The sequence below is a fragment of the Scomber scombrus genome, chromosome 13 (genome assembly GCF_963691925.1).
Source record: "Scomber scombrus chromosome 13, fScoSco1.1, whole genome shotgun sequence".
Classification (NCBI taxonomy): Eukaryota; Metazoa; Chordata; class Actinopteri; order Scombriformes; family Scombridae; genus Scomber; species Scomber scombrus.
Genome location: NC_084982.1, coordinates 28,128,081 through 28,136,337, shown reverse-complemented (window position 1 = coordinate 28,136,337; position 8,257 = coordinate 28,128,081).

Below are 8,257 nucleotides of genomic sequence, written 5' to 3'. Positions count from 1 at the left end.
TAGGATGAATTATGACTTCCTGTGGTTTTAAGAGCAAAAAGTAGCTATATATCACTATCACCTACACATAAACCATACCCATCTGCTTACCTTTAGTTTACTACAGGTGCAAAGTTATTTGTGTTCTTTCAGGGTTGTTACAAAGACATACTGGCACATGTAGTAAAGCACATCTGATTTAATATACAACTAAAGAGGAATTACAACAAGGCATTACCCGTTAAAGTACCTCCTGGAATACGCTGAACATCCCAGGATGAAGATGTATAACCGAGTGAGAGCATCTTGGTGTGGTATTTTTTCTGTTAAGGGAATAACAGTTGTCACATCTGGACTTCTACAGGCTTCCTCCACATTCTTCACACGGCCCCAGAGGAGAAGCCCTCACAGGCCTGTGGAAGCTGCAAAAACTCAGTCGGGGATAAGAGAAGAAGATAACCTGCAACAGGCCTTCATGTGAGTCATTGTCTCACAGCCACAATATATAATGCCTCACCCCTAAATATGCAATCCCTCTCTAGTGAGTCCTAGTCCTGTGGTAAAATGTGTACATTTGTGGATGAGACGTTGTTTTAATATTTGTGTGTTGCTGTTACTGTTGAGAGGGACTTTCCAGGCTGAAGCAGAGTATATGGAAAATGAGACTTATGCATCAACAGCTATCATGAAGTTGATGTTTGATGGGCATGGGGGCTTTCCCTACATTACTACAACCTGTAGTGTATGCATAAAAGCATCAGAGTGGTTTACTTAAGCTTCATGGAGGTAGTGTAGCGACTACTTAAAAAAAAAAAAAAAAAAAAGGCAGCTGAGAGACTTAGTTGGCTCTTATCTGTGACGTGTCCATACAAATCCATACTGACGTCCAGATGATGTTTTAATGATGTTTATTGGATGGAAAATCAAAAAGACTGACAAGCAGCTGTGGCACAGAACTATCAAATAATACCTGATGTGATCCGACTGTGAGAATAAAGTGATGAAGAAAGACGATGGTGACGGTCAACAGAAAATATGGGAGCTCTACACCCATGTGTCAATCAACACATGTGGCATATTTTGGCTCCTACAGGTAGGGTGAAAGTCCCCCAAATCAACAGGAAGAGATGAGCTGGAGATGAAATGTGACATTAAATAGCAAGAAAACTCACACTGGCAAAAAAAAAAGATAAAAATTTAAAATTCAAAGTGCAGATGAGTAGTCTGTTCTCCTGCATATTTTAGCTCTGGTTCCTCATTCAGAGTGCTCTGTCACAGTTGTTCCCAGGTCATATTGTGGGCAGTGATATATGACCACAAGAAAACTAAGCAGCAATCAGCAACAATAAAACAATGGATGTTTGAACGATGTTGAAATAGCCCTAAAGCAACAAATGGAAATCTGAATATAAGTATGTTAACATATGGAATCACTTTTATGTTAACATTGTGGCTTTATATAAAATGACTTTTAGATGGATTGCAATGAAGTCTGGTTCCCCTCAAGATGAACTTTAATAACTTTCAGTGATCTCTGAATGTTTCATTTAGTGCCATCATCAGGTCAAAATGTAAATGTGTACATTGGTTTATGACCAAAAACCTGCAAAACTAATGACCATCCCATCAGCCTCAGTTTTACATTGTGCTAAACGTTTGTGTTAATTAACATCACAGATTCATGGTAACACATTCATCTGTGATTTTAATATCAACAGTTTTTCACAGCATCACCTGTATTAGTATAAATAAGCACTTTTGTAAATGTGTGGCTGTACTTGCTCTTGAATTGAATTGAAGCAAATATGAAATTCTTTCTCTTCATTATTATAAAATGAATGTGTGTGTTGGCATTGTCATTGTTAGTTAGCATGTTACATGTTGATGTTAGCATTTAGCTCAAACCGCTGCAGGGCTCAGTAGGTTAAATAGCTGCATGCATGGCTATAGATTCATATAATATAGACCAAACTAAAACACTTATTTCAGGAAGAAAAAACAGTATTTGTTGTATTTCAGAAAACAATAAACATAAAAATTGAACTAAGAATGAGACGTCTCTGATGCTGTTAGCCAACATATAGCCTAGCACTGTGTGTGCAGCACAAGTGAGACGGTGCTAGTTTTGAGCTACCTTAAATAGCTCAAAATACAGATTTGTTTGACTCGAGTGTTTAAAAAGTTTTGTATCGAAATATCTAAAGTCAGAGTAAATGTTATATTTGTTATATTTGCTTAGCATTGGAGTGTTAGCATTTTCATAGTGCGCATGTTACATGTTGATGTTAGCTTAAAGCTCAAACCACTGCTGGGCTAAGTAGCTTACAGAGCCGCTAGCATGAGTGTGATTATTGGTCATATAATAGACCAAACTAAAAATGTTTATTTAAAAAAAAGAAACAGTTTGTCAGAAAACAATTAACATAAAACTTAAACTTAGAATGAGACAACATATAGGACAGTGTATGCAGCATAAGTGAGACCCCAATGTTTGTTAAGTTTCTCAAGTTTTGTATAGAAATATCTAAATTATGTACATACAAGTCAAACTGATAGATGGGTAATTGTGGAAAAAATGGTTTGAAGCAGAGGTGCAGTGGTATCTACCTTATAATATACCTACCCAAAAAAAACAGAGATACTTTAGTGTGTTGCAGAGCAAGGCTGCAACCTATAATGTTCTAAGATTTGATGTAATCTGTGGTGTTTATTGAGCATTTTCCCCACATATAGCCATTAAGGCACTTCTTCCTACCAGGCAATTTAAGAACTATCACCCTAAAATGGGCCCAGACCACAAGCAGGCTTAAGGGGACTAAGCACCCTCTGTTGTATTTTTTTGCCTCCTCTATATGTTGGCCCTATTTCTATTTCCCTCCATTGTAGCAATCAACAGACAGCAAGGAAAAAACAGGGAAGTTATGGACCATTCAAAAAGAGAGAGAAATGTCCCTTCATTTCATGTCTTTAGCTAACACATACCTTCCAATATTATGAATTAAAAATCAATAAATCAAATTCCTTGTATACTCTTCAGTCATATTTCTTTCAACTGTACTGTTTTATGTAGATATGAACAACAGCATGTTAGAGACTGCTGTGTAATCCAGTAATGCAGGTGTTTTATATCTAATAAATGTTTCACATGAACACATTTTTCTCTATTATTAGAAAAATATGTGCGTATTTACTCCACTGTGCCTGCTCTACCGTAGCTCTGATTTCACACAACAATAGCAGCTCGATTGCTTTTCTTCGGGTGAGATGTGACAGAGAAGGCTCATTTGGCATGATGTGCTGTTACAAGGCTCATCTTTATCGTGTGAAGGTGGTCGGGATTGCCGCGCAGATGCCTCATAATGGAGCTCCAGACTGCTGTACCATTCATCTATGTCAGGGCCAACAGGGGATCACACACTCATTCACAATAAACATTCACTGAGATCATCTTGCTGTCAGGAATAGGGGATTATTTGTCTAAATATGCATATATTTTTCCCTTTGTGTCTGTAATTGGGTTGAAGATGAAGATGTGCACTGTGTTGTTTATCTTAGTCAGTTTTTTCCCTTGTATATGTGGCAGTATATAGTGCAAAATAACAAGCTTTGAATGGCTATTATATGGCGATAATACTACTATAATGTAATGCTAGTATAATAACTGGAATATAAAGGTAGTATAATATATAAAAGAAATGTGTAATTCTGTTTTTGAAGGGTATTATAGCATTATTATTATTATTAGAAATAGTAGTATAGTAATAATATTATTATGCCCATTTGAGGCAGGACCATTGAATGACCTGTGCAGGCAACATCTGGAGTATACGCTAGATTCAGATATTTGTTATTGAGCAAGTTAAATCTGCTATAATCATACATTGATATTATTATTATTATTATTATGTTGTGCTGGTTTGAACCAAGCAGCAACTACCACAGCTCGAGGCTGAAGCTAATTCAAGATTCAAGAGGTTTATTGTCGTATGCATAGTAAAGTAAATACAGAGGTTCAGACAATGCAATGAAATGCTTAGTTTGCTGTTCTTCAGCACATACACACAACAAACACATGGCACGAAGATGCACACAACAATAATAGATTATGATTAAGAAAGATAGAGCTAGATAATAAGCTAGATAATGTTGAAGTACCTTAGAGTGCAATACCACAAATGACCACTAGATTGTGGCTCCAATTGCCTCCCATTCAAAAAGCCTCAACTTCTCTCTAGAAATATATATTTGTCAATCTTTTTTTTTTTTTTCCCAAGACTCATGGTCTCAATCACTATCACTCTTCAATCAATAAGATTTGAAGACTTATAGTAGCTTTGGTGTCTGCTGTGTGGATGTTGATTGACAGCTGTGATTCACAGTTGGCTCACCTGCTGCCCTCCTCAGCTCCGGGACTCACTCTCAGTTGGACTGTTGTCGCAATATTTCACTAAGTTTAATATTATTTGATTACAGTACTGTATCTGCTCTGTTAACACAATTCAGCTTAGTATCTGAGGTAGAGGGGTGTGTTTCCAGAGCTTGAAAGGCAGCATCCAGCACTCCTTATTTGGAAGGTCCTGGCTCCAAATGGAAAATTGAGGCTGCATTATGTTTCCCTCAGAATATCATTATCCTCCTATTGGAAATAATATCTAGGAGAAAGGGTTGATGAAGATGTCTGTAATTCAATAACAAATGTTGCAGTTTGTAAATAAATCTGCCGTTATTAAGGAAGAGAAATTCCCAGACACGGAGTAAGAGACATATTATTTTTGTGTATGCATCGGTACACTTGATGATATGTGTGCATGTATACTGTACGTGTGTGTGTGTAGGCATCCATTTACGCATATTTCCACGATGTTGGATGCATCAATTTACAGCTTTCTCAAAGAATGCACATGGCCCAGACTTGATTTCTGGTGATTAAAGTGAAATATGTGAAGAATAAAAGCTTCTCACAGCCCCTCAACGCCCTCAAACACATGCACAGATTGCTTTTCTGCAGCCCACAGTAAATGGATACAACACATCGCCATAAAAATTTAGAGAATACATATCCTGCGTTCGCCCCCTGAGCATTGCAGAGGGAAAAGTGCAGATTCAAATTAATGTCCAAGCTATGAAAGGATGTATTTGTTTTTGTCTCAGAGCTTCCTGTACTCATACTATTTCCAACAAGACAAATCTCCGGGCGAAACAGTAAAAAGCTCAAAGCACATATCTCATTACAGGCTTTTGTTTATAGCTTTGACTCAGCATGATACCACAAATGGATTCTCTTTTTTTTCAGAAACAATGCTTCATCATTATTTTTTTTCTTTTGTGTATGTGTGAGCATTGTCTCTGATTTCTTATGTGCTTGACAAGTTCTGTGAATTATTTGTATTTCATGGGAGTTACTTTTAAAAAAAGCTACTTAAATGTAAGATCGTGAATGTTAAATTCGGTGCCACCTGAGGAGCCGGGACAAGACCAGTACCATTGTCTCTAATACTCATTAATAATAAGTTCTACTGCATGGGTGCAACATAGAAAACCACTTTAAATTACACAATATTAGTACATTACATTTAATTTACAGACTGAATACAGATTTTATTGTGAATTAAAGAACAGAGATTGCTTTCCATTAAAAAATAATCCTACCTAGCATTAAACTAGCAACTCCTGATTGGTTATTTAATCTATTTCAAAGGTTTTTTTTCTCACATTGTTTTGCTGTTTTGATGTGAGACTACTTCAATAAACTTGGCAAATAACAGCGCCAATCCCTAATGTGTTCATAACTGAATCATGCAGCAATTGGAGGAAACGGCTAGTCCTTTGTCACACTATTGCGTTGGATAAATACCCAGTAAATTGAATTTTTCTGTGATTGTGTTTCATGCGTTTACAGTTGCTGCCGGGACTCAGCGTGATTTTTTACAGTGAAACCTCTCACTAAGGAATGAAGGTAATGGACCACGTGTTGATCATTTTGTTTGTCATTTCGGTGCAGATTTTTTCTCTTTTATTTGTCAACTGCTGCTTTCCTTATTAAATTTTTGTGAGTACATTGATAAATCCCAATTATTCTTCAACCTCAGGAGTGAAATACAAGGCAAAGCACCCACAGAAGCATGAGATAGATGCTGAAGAGGTTGTCTGCTCCACTAAAATATAATATTATGTAATTAGTTTCAGGTTAACTAACTACTGTTTCAATGCAATACTCTTTTGTGTACAATGACTAAAAGGAAAGGACACATTGCGGCAGTTTTAAAGCCCCTACATTGGTTATCTGACAGTTTTCATTCAGATTTTAATTGTATTTGTTTGTAACGTACTGCACTTTCATTTGTTTTGGGTTTTTCAGATGTTGACAGAACAGCATGCACACTTAAGACATAATTAGTTGTGGTAAGTCATATGTATACATGTTGTCTTTTCCAGTTATTTCATATGCTCACAGTTAAGCTGCTTGTTCGGCATCATGTTTCATGTAAATTATTCACTTTCCTCACTTCTTGTAAAAAAAAAAAAAAAAGTTTTTCCTTTAACTCTCAGGAAGTAGGTCAACTTTTCCATCAAATAAAAATCCTGGACGATCTCAAAAACCACTGCTCTTTCCTCAGAGGATCAGCTTTACACCGTTTTCTTATTATAGATTTTTTTGCTGGATATAAGCAACATTTTTTCCAGATATCTATCTCGTCTTTTGTACTGCCGCCTCGGTGTTCCCTATAGGTACATCACAGCACTGTTGTCTGCGATGGCTTATCCTGTAATGTATTTAATAGCTGTATTTATATTATCCCAGCGAGGCTTTAGTTTAATGCAGGTCCAGAAAACATGATCATGTTTGGCCTCCAGGTCAATGTTAAAATGAGTTTACCTGTATTTAAAGCACTTCATGGTCTTTTATCAGCCTACAGTACATGCTTGCAGACATGCAATTTAGTTTGTTTCCAAGTGAAGGACAAAAAACCTTTTGTTGAAGCAGCTTTTAGTTGTTATGCTCTGAGCTGATGTGGATCTGAGAGCAGGGATATTTTTAAATCTTAAAACCTCTTCAGCCCAGCTTTTGATTAAAATGTTTAATGGACATTATTTATTTTGTTTAATAATTGATTTTATTATATTCATGTTTTTTAAATGTTTTATTCCCTCATATCTGTATGTGTCATGTAATTTAGTTGTTTCTTTTTTATTTCTTTTGAATATTAGTGTCAAATTGTTTTACTGTTATCTTATTGAAGCTCACCAGTCATCTGTAAAGCACTTAAAAATACCCTAACCTGTATGAAAGGTGCTATACAGACCAACAATATGCTTGAAAAACAGAATCTTTGCAAGTTCAATACGACAGTTTGATGTTTAAAAGAAAAAAGCACTGTATTTGACACAAAATGCAACTGATATCTTTGTTAAAACTTCAATGCCTCCTTAATTCTCACATCTTTCAAATCCTACACTTCATAATACTAAAGTCTGAAGCTGAGCTGTTGCATTTTCAGGGTGTTTTACTCGTAAGACATTGTATAACTACTTTTACAAGCTGAATAGTGATGTCCATTATGATCTGAATATGTAAAATTGACTGAATACCCCTTTAAGGATAAGCAAGGATCTTTATCATAGTTAGAAATTGTTTATTGCTCGTCTGAGACAAGATAAAAGCTCTGAGTCGGATGCACTTCACGCTCATCCATCACCAGAAGTGAGACAAAACAGTTTGACATGAAACTTAGGATGAAAATAATCACATTGGAACAAACAGGACACGGCCAAAGAAAATGTTTTGCACCTCAGATGAGTGCATCAGCGAACATGCAGGTGTTCTCCGTTATTAGTCCAAAGGGGGACAACAAGATTAATTTAGTTTCCCATGCAGCACCTGAACATGCTGACCAGTCATTCTGCAGATATCTTGTCATGTGGGCTTAATAAATGACTAAACTATTCCACTGATGCTCTATTTTTAAGTCCACATTAAACCAATTCATTGTGAAACGGTTAATTTGGGAAAGAATGTGCATCCACATTCACATTCCCTGGTCATTTTCAGGTTTAAGGGTCGTTTGAAGACCTCTGTCAACACCCCCCCCCCCCCCATGTGAAACAACCCCCCCAGACCACCCAACCAATGCACCGCAGAGAAGTAAACTATTTGCCACCAGGCCAGAGGAAACAATATGATTCGCCAAAAAACACTGAATAAGTACATAATTTCATAGGCTATTACAGACTATGGGAATCCCTGGCCTAAACAGTAAAGACAGTTTTGAGTTGATGA